Source organism: Apodemus sylvaticus, chromosome 6 (genome assembly GCF_947179515.1).
Source record: "Apodemus sylvaticus chromosome 6, mApoSyl1.1, whole genome shotgun sequence".
Taxonomy (NCBI): Eukaryota; Metazoa; Chordata; class Mammalia; order Rodentia; family Muridae; genus Apodemus; species Apodemus sylvaticus.
The window spans coordinates 828,029-842,687 of record NC_067477.1 but is presented as its reverse complement, the minus strand read 5'-3'; the positions used below and the strand labels follow the sequence as shown (position 1 = coordinate 842,687).

The window sequence follows — 14,659 nt, the reverse complement described above, 5'->3', positions numbered from 1 at the left end:
CAGGCATACATCCACTTCTTTCAGCTCTAGGGTCCCACCTCTAGGGTCCTGTGTATGCATCCTCAGACTTGTGAGTTTATGTGCTCATTGACCATGTTGATATAGAAGGCCTTGTTTTCTTGGTGTTCTTCATGCCCTCTGGCTCTAATACTCTCTGCCTCCTCTTCTACCAGGTACTTTGAGCCCTGAGGGGGGAGATTTGGCAGAGACATCCCATTGAGAGCTGAGTTTTCCAAGGTCTCTCTCTGCAAATTTCTGGCTGTGGATTTTTGTATTTGTTCCCATCATTTGCAGGAGAAAGCTTTTCTGATGATGGCTGAACAAGGCACCAATCTGCTTCTCTGGCTGGAGTGTAGTTTCATTTATTATAGGTCCTTATAAAACATTTATTGTAGACAGTTTATCTCAGGAAATACATTTAGTATAGATAATGACACATACATATTTTTCTAATAAACTCACTTTCTTACAAAAGAAATCATATTTTGGAACATTTGGATAATTCTTTGAGACATTCAGTTTAGTGTATGATAGCTGGGATAGAGGCCTATGTCATATAGTAAATATTCTAATTGTATCTTGTGTAGCATTTAACACCTTCCTGAGGTTGACTCTGCTTCCAGCCTGTAAGTGAAAATAACCAAATGTGACCTCTGTCATACTCTCAAGGGTACTTTAAGGTTTAATAAAATGAGTAGCAAACCTAAAAGAATGGTATCTTCTCTTCTATTGAACCTTCAAAGAAAAGAAGCTCCACAGTAGCCTTTCTCATGCCACCTTTCAAATCACTGAAATACAAAATCAGATAGAATCTGAGTCTATTCAATTGACTAATGTGTTTTAAAATGAACTTTAGAGACCAAGAGGCAGCTGTACAAGCCCACCTGGAAGGAAAAAGCCAGGAGAGACAGCACCAGTGTGGGTCATCCCTCTGGCCACTTCTTTCTAACCCTCCTGTTGTTTTCAACTTCACTTTCTTTCAGAGATTGTCTGAGGACTGAAGCAAGAGGTCACCTTGAGTAACATTCTCCTGAAAGGAGAGGGCTTCTCTCCCTGGGCCTCTTACATCCTGCTGAGCCACTTTCTCTGAAGAGGCAGCTTTTCTATTATAAGCTTGTCTATTCACCAGTCAAGGGCTGAAGAACTGCTGAATTGAGTAGGAGTCAGATGCCACTAAATCCCCAGTAATGACAACTATGCACAGAGTGTAAAGAATAAGGTTAGAACTGAAAGTACAGCACTTATTGGAATTGTACAGGGAGGTGGGGGGATTTTTCTCAACCCTCCACACAAGCATTTTGAAGCACTGCCATGAGTTTGCTTCAGTCACACATTGAGGGCATTTTTCATGTCAGCAATGAGGTCCATTGTAGCTTTGTTGGCAACTGGAAGTCTTTATCTTCTTGTCTTTAAAAATGGAGCTAGTGATTCATCCTTTGCAGAACTGTGAAAACTAAACGGGGGTAAAGAAGATTAAAATAGGGTCATGCAGTGACGTTCCTTTTAGATGCCACAGAGGTTATCAGATAAAATACTTCTGCTAAAAGTCTTGTCACAGCTCTGAAATTAAATAGCTCTTTAACAAAAGAAAAATAGACTTCTGATCCTTTCAGGGTTTGCCTGGAAATTTGTAGTAATTCTCTGGTGACTAGTGCATTTTCTTTTCCTATAGAGTTAAGACTAATCTCACATGCATATTGTACTCATTCTTGTAGTATGAACTTTCCTTTTAGTCTACCATGTTTAGCAGTACAGCTTTTATTCAAGTTTTTATATTAATATTTATTTATTGTTTCATTGTAGTATTGTCCAATAAACTGTGTTTTTACAATTGATAAAACCACATGTCTCACATGGAATGAATGCTACATCTTCAGCACCCAGAATCCTGCCATTCACTTGCTATGTGGAGGATCTTCAAGAGGTTTACATTTTTTTGTACTCACCTTAAATGTTGACTCTGTTAGGTACACGTACTTCTGTGGAAGGAGACATGCACTACAAAGTGGTAAATATGAGAGAGGAAGACATGCAGAGATTTGAAACAGTGAACCAACCTATCTTATTTTCAATCACCCTGTTTCTAATTCTCCAAACTACTTTGGTCAGTAGCATGCACTGCTTGACAGCAAAGGCAGGGACTTAGAAAATATTGGCTTTGAATTTAAAAATTGATCCCCCACCTTTTGTAGTCAGAAGTCCCTTTAAACAAAGAAAATGTTTGACTTGACTGAGACCTGGATACTCATCCAACTTGAAGATCAGATAGTTTTTATCAGTGGAGTCATGGAAAAACAGAGGGTAAAAGCAAAGTTATTCTCAGAACCTGCAGGAAGAGGAAAGCTCAGCCCATCATAAAGTAATAGAGCCCAAGAAGAGAAAAGTATCTATACATGATCCATCAAAATGAAAAAAATAAATCAAAGGAGACCTGCCTGTTCCTTTCTTTCCTGGGTAGAAACTAGGAAAATGACAAGTTTCAGTAAGAGTCCCCACACCTCTGAAATGCCAGGTGATAAAGGATGCATGAGACTGAAGTTTAGGGACATAACTCTTAAACCTCATCAATGGTAATGGGATGAAATCTGAGAGCTAGGCAAGACAATCTCAACTCAGAAGAGCATTCCCTGTTCATGCGGTTATATCTGTTCTAGAAGCTACAGTGGCAGAGGCTGTTAGTCAGACAGCAAACATGATGGGATAGATCACCTAGAAACTTGTATCCCACCCCCAGGTTTCAGGACTTGCTAGTTTTATTCTGCATTGATACTAATATTAAAAAAATATATAATCCTATCTTTCACAAAAAGAATGGATTGTGGAATAGACAGAACCAGACATTAGCTATGAAAACATGCTAGCATTGCTGATATTGTTAACACACACACACACACACACACACACACACACACACACACACACACACTGAATACAGATGTGTCAAGCAAGGAAAGTTATCTGTGAACTCTGGTCAGATTCCTCTAAAGATAAAATTCTTTGAAAAAATAGACTTCTTTTTAGTACATGTTGGGAGCACAGCATGGATGTTCTTATGCCTACAGATCTCCAGAGAAACCAGGAATGTTAAGTACACAGAACTGTCTTTCCAATGGGAAAGATAAATTTGTTCTTGAAAGAAATGACATGTACCCTGAGTCAAGTTTTGATATAATTATGCCTCTCTGCAAGTGTAGGAATCCTAAAATATGGAATCTTAATTATACCAATGTTTAGATCTTTTACTGTTGATTAATTTTTTTTTTTTTTTTTTTTTTTTTTTTTGCCAGTGTAACACTCTGGAAAATCTTAAGTGATTCTCCATCCAGGGAATTTTCCAGACTACTTTCTGCTCTGTCTTGAAGAGACTTCTGTGCTCTTTACCCATGAGGCTCTTCACTTAACCATCCCTGTAACAGTGGTTAGGAGTGCCCTTTTGTGTTCTCTTGTCCAATCTTCTGAGTGATAGTGTAGGAGAAATAAAGAGTGATTTCTAGCATAATATGCAGTTGGCCTCAGGACTGGGTTTACAAAAAGAGCTAGGACTATGATCTAGTTAGGCTTAGGGGGTCTGAAATACAAAGTACCTATGTAGGTAGACAGGTACATCAAGAGAGCCATGCTATGACAAGGAGAAATTACCAAGTATTATGGAAGCACAGCCTTCAATAAATTCTATTCTACATTAGTATTTTTGGATAGTGAGCATATACTCAAATTTGGTACAAAGCAAAGGGTGACCTGAGGCAATGAACTCTAATTTGCTTCAGCAAATTGATTGACAATTTTCTACCTAGTTGCTTCCCCTAATGCCCATTAAGAGTAGTTACCCATTTTATTTATCTTCTAGAGCTATTTTTTTTTTATTTCATTCTTGCTGAATTCTCTCTGGCAAATTTAGTGTAACCCCGTCCATGATCTGGTGGTGGCAGTGGTATTTAAACTAATGGCAGCTCCAATATTCAAATTAAACTTTAATAAAAGGAATATAACAATAAATTAATATATAAATTTGTAATTGCTATTTAATATTAGCAGACAAAAATTAACAGTATTTTATTTTTCAATTATATTGTTGTAAGTTTGTAAACAACTTTATTTAAATGGTGGGAATAGATAAGCCAATGACTGAATGTGAATTACTTCAAATCCTTTACAGAGTATGAACACACCTCTGTTTTTCAGGAAGAGACTTTTTTGAAAACACAGTGCTAACTTGATTGCTCGTAATATTTTTTCTCATTATGAGAGTACAGAAAACAGGAAGTCATGATCCTGGTGCTTCCTTAAAGGCTCCCATAGACCACACAGGAGCACATGTTAGCTGACTTGCCAGAGTAGCCAGCTGGGAAAAGAGACCTTGGGAGAAAGGGAGGGAAAGGGAAGCTGACAGTGGTGTAAATCAGGAGAGATGAGTATAAATGGGCTGTGCTGCAGAATTCCTCACAGTCTGTAGTAGGAGCTGCTAGAATGGGGATTGTTTGGGTGAAGAAGGGAGGAAAGGAAGAAAGGTGGGATAGAGGGAAGGAGGGAGGGATGAATGGATGGAGGAAGGGATACTCCTATTTGATGACAGGGTAGGATAGAAGTTTTCATTCTAGTCATGGAGGAGAGTGGGGTGTGATACTTATGACCTATCATATGCTGTTTTAAATACATAATACCACTTCCTCCCAGGATCAAGACTGTGTAAAATACTGCTGCTTGCACACAGGCCCAAATCAAGGCCCAGATTAAAAATGAAACAAATCAGCACTAGCTGCAAGAGAGCTGGATTTACAGATATCTTCCAGAGGAATGCTTTTGATCCACTTACTCTGAACTCATGTTACAATTTTAATATTGCCATAAAGTTTTTTTCTGTTACCCGAGATAGTTTAAGGGCACACCATTCTTACAATTGTTAGAAATAAAATTAATCCTGAACATGTATCAACTGTGTGATGTATCAACATGTGTACAAATCTCAATTTTCCAAACTCTATAAGATGAAACACGTAGTCCATAGTGTGACATTGTTTTAAGTTAGCATCAATAAGCAGAATGTTGATTCTTAACTTAATATATTGTATCTATGGCCTGCTATCCTAATTTCTCAAGCCTCTGTGGAACCTTTCTGTCTGGAACTACAATTTTTTGATGTTATTCTAAGTTCCAGATTGGATTCCTCTGAGGGTTTCCTACTTTGATTTAAAGGGACTTTCAACCTTTGTTTTATGTCTCTATTCTAGTATCTAATTTCTCATTCTCTTCTTTCTCCAAGACTATCTTATTCTGATCTCTCCCAAAGAGGACATACAAAATTGTAATAATTGAAAAACAGCCATTGTATGCTGATAAATGAAGCAAGAAATCTGTGGAATCCAGATGCAGTATGTCTGTGTTTCCCTCTATTCCAAATCTAGAAAGCATTTTTCCTTTTTAATTGAAACACTTCTCCCTAAGAACTTTATTTTTACCAATCTTAAATTCAGTACTTTACCAGTACAGACACCTTGTTCTTTTTATTTTGTACCTTGTATTGTTGCTAGCCCAGACTGAGCCATTCAGATAGTTCAGGACTCCTGATTTCACCTTATACTGACCGGGCCCTTTCCAACCTGTTGTGCTTCTGGGCTGCTTTAGGCTGCACAACTTTAGGCCTAGCTCTCTAGCATGCTTTTAATGGTGCTGCAGTTGGTAGAAGTTGCAGCTATTGGGGCCCCAGGTTTTAGTCTGTTTTTGTTTTTGTCTTTAAGTAGACCAGTCCTCTTATCTGTACAGTCTGACTTTTCCCTCCCTTTCACCCAGCATTTTTAGGATGCAAGCTTAGGTTCTAATTGCCCCAAGTTAGGTGTCATTTGTCTGGTTCTTCCTCCCAGTCCCATGTTCCTAGAAATAAGTCTCAGACTCAAACTATATTTACAAATATCTTGACCATATAGCTAGGCTTTTTCTCTTATTAGATAATAACTCTAATTAATAACATTAATAGATCCATATCTAGATCATACCCTCCACACACACCCTTCCTCTAATTCACAATTAAACAACAATTTTATAGCAGAGTGTGATGTGAACCGAGGTTGCACTAATATTACTCTGTATTATTCCAAATTTATGATTCAAAGCAAGCACTATATATTAATTTATCCAAGGTTTTATCTTTACATACTTACATGCCAAGTTACTATACAAAATTGAATGGTATGCATATCTCCTTTTAAGTGATTTGTTGTTTGTCTATTTAGTTGTCTTCTTCTGAATGAGTCATTGTCATCATTTTTATTAATCTGATTATGTGAAAGATTATGCACCATAACAGAATTTTGAAAAATGCATTATGTAACAACACTGTACATGTATAAGCAAAATGAAAATTTAAAGGAGTGGTTAATAGTTATTATCTCTCTATTAACTAAAAGTTCCTAAGACAATCTGATATTTGAAACAAAGAAAGATAAATTTTTGACCTGACCTTGAAGCATGACCTCCAGCATTTTGTTGTTTATTTGTTTATTGAGACAGAGTCTTTTCATATAGCCTAGTCTGCTTTGGAATCCACTGTGCAAACCAGACTTCGCTGACACTCATGATCTCCTTGCTTCTGCCTCTGGAGTTTTAGGGTTATAGACTTACCATCACAACTGTTTTAACTCTCCAAGTATCATGTGTAATGCTCTAATATATATATTGAATTGTAGTTTTTGCACATTTTGGTCACAGTTGAAAGTCAGTGTGCTATGATTGGAAGAGATTAACCATTGAACTTAGATGATTGGCTTTAATTTAATTCAGAATTTTTCAACTTACTCCTTGGGAACTATTTTCAGCTCTTGACCACTAATTCAGTCATAAAGAATAGAGATTACTCCTTGAGATAATTAGGAAATGTACAAGGCATGCATAGAATACTTAGTTTTCAATACCCATGATTGTTATCAGTCATTTAATATGCAGCATAATGAAAGAGTGCCAGTGTTTACCTAGACTTTTGGGTTTGCATGTCTACACTATATTCACTGGCTTAGTGCCTAAGGTAAGTGCCTAAACTTTTAAAAACTCTTCTTTTACCTATTTGTAAAATTGTTATATTTGTTTTGAGGATTAAACTAGGTAATATACAGAATAAGTTGAAATCGAATTTTTATTGGAACTCTCATGCAAAATACACAATGCTGATAAAATTACTTTCCAGAGGGAGATATAACATCTGCCTATTTTCCAACAGCAAAACAAGGCATGATTCCTCTGAAGTTCACTGTAGGGAACCAATGAGTTTATTGGGCTTCCTAACAGGAAATAGCTGAGGGGTTACTTATAGGAGTATGGATGTTCCTCCTTCAATAGACAACACCTGAAAAGACTTTACACAGGAAAGATGAGGGCTTTCCTATAGCCATCTAGAAGGAACTCAATCCCCAAGTCTGACCTGGACTATATAATCTATCACCTTCCAGAGGTCATGTGCAATTAAGGCAGAGCTACATACAACAGGTGGTAGGAAGCAGCTGAATGTTCCCATTAGGCTCTTGTGAACTTTCCTACCCTTCCATGAGAAGATGTAAAGAGTCAACAAACCCAACTGAAATAATCCCCAACAGAGTGATTACTTGTTTCAAAAGACAGTCATAACAACTCTAGTCATTGGAATTTCTACATACATGTTTTACTTATCAACATTTTAAAATACAAAGTTGGCTTAAGAAACAGAAACACCATAATCATATCCTAAACTTTTCTTATTTTATCCACCTGCGTTCACATCAAAGATACCTAGATAACTAGTCAGGTAGATAATACGGAAGCTACGTCAGGATTCCACACCAAAAGCTTTACTATGTCTTGTTAGATTTGTATGGCAGCCTGTAAGACAGGGAGACAGAAGGCAATGTGATGAAGAATTCTACCAGACTGATCACTTCTTTTGACAACCACACTTTCTTCGTAACTTTGTTATTAAGCAGCTGAATTAAGCAGATGTCAAAATAAACTTGAAGCTTGAGGGACTCTGGCTCTTTAAAAACATTCAAAGCACAAATCAAAATGACATTGTACATAATGGAAACAATACTGTGAATTACTCCTTCACTGGGAATATTTTTCCAATTTATATTTACTATCAAAGGCAATAAAGATATATTTATAGTCACAGATAATAATGAAGCAAAATAAATAACATGAAACGAATTCATAATAAAATGTTGTTTGGAAACTAGGAAGTAAACTATACAAAAATAATGCAAAATAACAAATCCATATATTTCAAAGAAGTGCACATGAACATATTAACACTTTGTCTATGACAATGCTCATAGACATACATGTTCTAAACCTTTGAATCAGAAAATAATATGTCATATGGCTTATTCATTTGTGGCTGAGACAAAATAGCAAAGGCAGTATCAACCGAGAGCCTACATTTCTACACAGGACTCTTTCTACCTACAAATGTAATTATTCTGATTTGAGGTTTTGAGTTTGGATGCCAAGAAGTGTTGGCCAAAATGTGTTGAAGTGAGACCATTGTTGCAACCATGTTGCAAGTGAGACATTTTTATTTGTGGGGTTTTGTTTTATTACATTTAACTTAGGAAATGTTTTTGTATGCTTTTCCCCTTCTGGAAAAATCATATTTGTTTAATACAAAAGAGTATTAGCTAGATAAGAATTATCAGGTCAATAGTGAAATTATAATTGTGTTATATAATGGAAACCTTTGCATCATATGTATAGTTTTAAAGTTTTATTCTTCCTTTCTACAGAAAACCAATTTTGATGATTATGTAATATTTCCAGAAGTGTTGCTACTGTGGGATTGTGTGGCTATGACAAACTTTGTCCATGTTAAGGCAGAAAATCTATATTCAGCAAGTCTTTAGGTAAAGATTTGTTAGAAACTTATGATTTGGATATGAACATTAATACTATGCACTCACACATACCTATCTGTTCTATTTGATTCTAAGAAGAGGATGATCTTTGTCATGCTAATATTTAAAACGTGGAATTTTATCACTAAATTCAGTTAGTATAATGAAGCATTACACAAACATATGGAAAGTTTAGCTTCTGATTTTTGATTTGTTTCAATGACCAATCTAATCTCAAGTTAATAAAAGTGACATTTATTTATATTTAAAACCTAAGGTTAATGAATTTATTCTAAAGCATCTGAATAAACTTTAATTATTCTGACTCATTTCACAAGAATAAAATATGGATACAGCTAGACATTGTATTGTGGTTTGTCTAGCCCAGTGTCCAATTGCCTATGGGCAGCCACTTTCCCTTTATAATTTCTAGAGGTAGTCGCCCCACAACTGGTTAAGGTGCTGTTAAGAAAGAACTCTTTTTTTGGCTTGGCTAAGGTAGAATAAGCCAAGTTTAAAAGTGCCGAGGTCATATAAATACTTATGTAATAAGCATCCTTTGGAATAAATTAAACACAGAACAGGGAAAGCTAAAGGAAGAATTAAACATATTCTCAGTAGGAATGCTTGACACCAATTGTGCCCGATTTTCTTCAGACTTTAATAATGTGAGCCTATACATTATATTTTTTATGCCTAAGTCTGTCTGAATTAGGTTTCTAGGTTTTGTCACCATAAAATATTAACAAAACAAGTAGGTGGATGATGAAAATTTCGCTTTTTCAGTATCACTGCACTCAGTCAACAACCTTAGAAAATCTCTTGAAATTATATTGAACCTCAAGCACGTACAAAGGGTTTTAATTGTTGTGCCATAATAGTGACTCCACATTCAAGCTTCTTTAGATATATGGATACTTGTGCTGTGTACTATTTAGTGTCAGACAAAGAAAAATAAGATTATAGTCTCAATAATAATAGGCTCAAGGTCCTGCTTTGAGCAAACCAGTACAAAAGAAATATATTTCCATGAAGAGGTCCAGATTTGTACAAGACTTTATGAATTTCATTTTAAGCATCTAGAGTCAGAGATTTACTTCCCTCAAATGGCAGCCTTTGTGTTCAGCATCTTAGCCTCTTCTTCTTTTTTCTAGTCCACTGTCCACTTTATTTCCATGAACTTTCTTGTTGGTCCATTCAGTGCTAATTCCCAGGCTAAGAGTGTTGGGAATAAACAAGTGTCATGTGAGTTTAGAGATAATAAAACTAGTCATGAAAAAACTAGACAGGTCTTCCAAGGTTTGGTAGCAAAGTAAGAAATGTCTGTATAAGCTCATGGATTTGAACACTTGAGCCCAAGTTGTTGCTGTTTTGGAAAGTTATGGAACCTTTAAGAGGTAGCATCTTGCGGGAGGAAGTATGTTACTAGGGGGTACTTTGAGGATTTATAATCCCACTGATTTTCTGCTTCTCTCTCTCTCTCTCTCTCTCTCTCTCTCTCTCTCTCTCTCTCTCTCTCTCTCTCTCTCTCTCTCTCTCTCTTCTCTCTCTCTCCTCTCTCTCTCCCCTTTGTGTAGAGATGAAAATGTTATTGGCCATCTTCTTGCTCCTGCTGTAATGCCTTCCCTATCATGAGTCCTCTATCCTTCTAGAATAAAATTCTTTCTTCCCAAGTCATTTTTTTTTATCAATGTATTCCTTTACAGAGAAAGAAAATTCACTGATACACAGACTCTTCAAAAGTTATGGCTAGTTCTTTTCTCCAGGAAAGAGCACTTTGTAATTATTTTTTTCCTAGACCATAAAGTAGACAGTGAAAACCTCAACATTCATCATTGTCAGGTTAAGAAGTGTATGTTTAGTGAATCTTTTTGTAATGAAATGGGAATGTGTATTGTCTTCTGCATCCTTTGGCACCAAGGAACACTTCAAACTCCAGGCTTTGGTCCTGGTCTTCATAAATTTCTCCCCTGACATGAACAGTTCTAGACCCAACAATATGCTGTGGTACATGTGACAGTGAAAATTGATGGCCCTAAAAGAACACATGTTCAAACTTCCTCAAAGAGGAAGAATGTTCTGACCCTCCCCACCACCACTCTTCTCTAGGTAGATTTTTTTTCTTTATGATAACCTATCACTACCTACTTTACATAAGTATCAGATACTGAAAAACAAGTTTTACTTTGGGTATTTTAAGGAAACTCAAAATGTAAACAAAGAGATATGGACTGTCAAGCAAAAAGAAATCGTTATGTTGGGATTTTTAAAATTAAAAATATGTACTATTTCTAGAAAGAATCATAGTAGTTATAATGCTTTTTAAGAGCCACAGAGAGAAGTTATGGTTAGAATTCTCATTAGTTTCTTTAATGGAATAAGTATTCTCTGTATGATGGTGTGCAGGTATTAAGTTTCTTATAAATCAGGCTTTCAAGGATTTCCTATGGAAACAACCTCTTGGGAACTGATTTCATATACACTGAATAAAAATTCTACCCCTGGGCCAAAACTATAACAACTAACCTTCACCTAATCCTGCGTAAAAGAGCATTTGCTAATTGCTTTGTTTACATTAAGACATCTTACTACATTAATCATGTGAATATAATCGACTAATATATATAATAGGAAGAATATATAGCTTTTCCAAGATTATTTGATCACTGATCAATTATTCCTGTGCAATGTCTTAATATTAACATTTTGCAGTTAGTTACTGTTTATTTTATTTTATTTAACTGTTTTATTTTATTTTTTTTACAATCCAGTCGTTGCCACCCCTGGTCTCCCTCCCACAGTTCCTCATCCCACGCCTCCCTCATGTGAAATAACTGCTTATTAAGCTGAACACACACTAATAGTGTGAGGGTTTGGTGCCTGCACATGGAATGGGTCCTAAGATGGGCCAGTCACTTGACAGCCTTTCCTTCAGTCTCTGCTTTGTTTTTGTCCCTGCTTTTCCTTTAGACAGGAACAATTCTAAGTAAAAAATTTTGAAGCTGAGTAGGCGGCAGTGAACAGCCCAACTTGGGATCCATCCTATATGCAGGCACCAAACCCTGATACTATTACTGATGTCATGTTGTGCTTACAGAAAGGATCCTGGCATGGCTGTCCCCTGAGAGGCTCTAACAGCAGTTGACTGAGACAGAGAGGGGGAGCACCCTCTCAGAAGCAAAGGGAAGGGGGAGGGGTAAAGAACTATGGGAGGAGGTCTGAGAAGGGGGGCAATATTTTAATGTAAATAAAATTATTTAATAAAAAACATGAATAAACATATAACAAAAATCTAGCCTTAGCTTTTATTGCCAAATTTTTGGCTGGGGTGAATTTTGAGGATCCCAAATAGATGTCTCATAGAAACCACTGATGCAGCCCCATGAACAGTTCTTCAGAATTTATACATTTTTTTTTTTGCTTCTAAACTATTCTTGCTTTCACTTTTCTTTTATCTAGCTTCCATTCCCCCTCTATGCATTAGTTTAGCCATCTCTACTTAAGCAAGCTTTCTCTTTCTCTTTCTCTTTCTCTTTCTCTTTCTTTTCTTTTCTTTTCTTTTCTTTTCTTTTCTTTTCTTTTCTTTTCTTTTTTCTTTTCTTTTCTTTCTTTTCTTTTCTTTTCTCTTTCTTTCTTTCTTTCTCTCTTTCTTTCTTTCTTTCTTTCTTTCTTTCTTTCTTTCTTTCTTTCTTTTTCTTTTCTTTTCTTTTCTTTTTTTTGGTTTTTTGAGACAGGGTTTCTCTGTGTAGCCCTGACTGTCCTGGAACTCACTCTGTAGACCAGGCTGGCCTTGAACTCAGAAATCTGCCTGCCAAGCGCTGGGATTAAAGGGTTGCACCACCACTTCCCAGCTAATCAACCTTTTCTTGACAGTTAAAGACTGGGATATATGCCATTTTATCAGGATCTAGTGACATGTGCTGTAGCCCTTCAGATTCTATGCTGAAGGTATCATAAGCTCCTTTGAAAAATGGCCTTAATTTTATGGACAGTATTTACCATAAATACTGTCCTAACCTAGCACATGGACACTGATCAGTAAAGTATTAGTGATATTTTTTTCTAGAATTACAGTTAATGAGTGGCAGATCAACTTTTGACTCCTTTACTAAAGATCTGATCCTATTATGTTGAGAAACAAATCCTCATACACACATCTAAACATACTTATTAAAACCTTTCATTGAGTGTATTGCATGGTACAGACTGAGACTCTGTTAGGGAAAGATCCACAATGCAAAGAAATTAATGAGAAATCCTCTCATCAAAGGGTAACACAAGAGTACTATGGTTGGGTATTTTTGCAGTGTGGTTTGGCACAGGAATGGGCATTGCTGCATTTCTCACTTGAAGGAACTGCAGTAGTGCTTTAGATCAAGCCATGTGGAACCATCAAATCATGAGTGAGCAGTGCATCCTTCTCTGCCCCCAATCTATGTACTCCCACATAAACTGGATCTGAAACTTGGCAGTCTGTGCAACTGTGTTAGCAGAAGTGAACTGTCACGTGCTGTTTTTGATAATGGAAACAGTAGTGTGTTAGATCATTTTGCTTCACTATATTTTAACTGAATTTTCATTCTGGGATATAGTCTGTAATGTATTTATGCTACAGGACAAGGGGCCTTTCAGGCTCAGCTGCATTGATGAATTATTCAAGTGTCTAAGAATTTTTTTAAACTTCTTAATCATTTTGATGTTCAGTGAAAGTCCTGGCAGAGAGACACAGCTGAGGGGAGACAGAAAGAATATGACAATAGCTATCACAACGGTGAAGAAGGTTTGATAATCTTGTGGATTTTCACAGCTGCATAGACTTATTCTCTGTGCTGTGCCATTTGTTGTAATTCTGCTGGCATAGGCTGGCATAGTTTATTCATTGTAATTGCTTACTCCATGTAATGGATTTTCTGTCTGGAAACCTTGCTGTTTCTAGGCTGTCAATCAAATGATATATAAAAAATAATTGAGTTAACATTTTAAGTGAAAGTTTTAGAGTAAAAATCCATATATTTGATTTTTTAAAAATTAGGTACTCTTGATGAGTTGCCGATGGAGCAGAGTATCCTGGAGTGCTGCTTCCATGTGTTCCCTATTGATCACAAGGAATGTTGAGTCCCACACTACAGATTCCTCCTAATAGGTTCTCTTTCTGGTTCTCTTCCCTCTGAGCTTTTGACATCTGTACTCTAGTATCCCAATTTGTATACATAATGGTGACTATGTCTCCAAGTCAGAAACCTCCAAAGAAAGTCCATTGTGTTTTTGTTTTGACTTCTATTGAAAACAGGATTTCATATGTCTCAGGCTGGCCGTGAGCAGGTGCCATCATACCCAGCAGAGTCAGTGTTTAAGATCAATTAGCTATTAAGAATTTTAGTACAACTTTTTTAAGTGTTGGAGAGTGTTATGTTTTATTCAAAATTAGGGTTAAATCAAGATTGAAGAAAGTGAAAACATGGACAGTGCTATTTGTATGGTAATTGATTCAAAGCAGTAAGAATTTATGAAATTCTTATAACTTAGGAACTTTCTCTTGCTGTTAGTCACCAACTCTGACAATCCATGGATAGCACTGTGGTTGGAAGAGAGGAGGATCTAGTCTTTTACAAGGCATTTGGGAAAAGAAAAATTAGAAGCTTGGAGTTGGAGAGATGGCTCAGCAGTCAATGGCGCACACTCTTCTTGCAGAGAACCCGGGTTCAATTCCCAACGTCCACATGACTTAAAATTGCCTAGCATTATAGTTGCCTAGCATTATAGATGAAGCATGCATGTGGTGCACATGCATTCACATATACACAAAAAAA

The 14,659-nt window shown here is 36.4% G+C and overlaps 1 long non-coding RNA gene across 1 annotated transcript in view; it reads right to left on the bottom strand.

Moving 5' to 3' along the window:
• Positions 1 to 413: 413 nt before the first annotated feature.
• LOC127687821 (uncharacterized) overlaps positions 414 to 14,659 on the bottom strand; it is a 34,552-nt gene continuing 20,306 nt past the window's right edge. The window contains exon 3 of the long non-coding RNA XR_007978502.1: positions 414 to 1,453. This is a non-coding gene — a long non-coding RNA (uncharacterized LOC127687821). The remainder of the gene's footprint in view (positions 1,454 to 14,659) is intronic.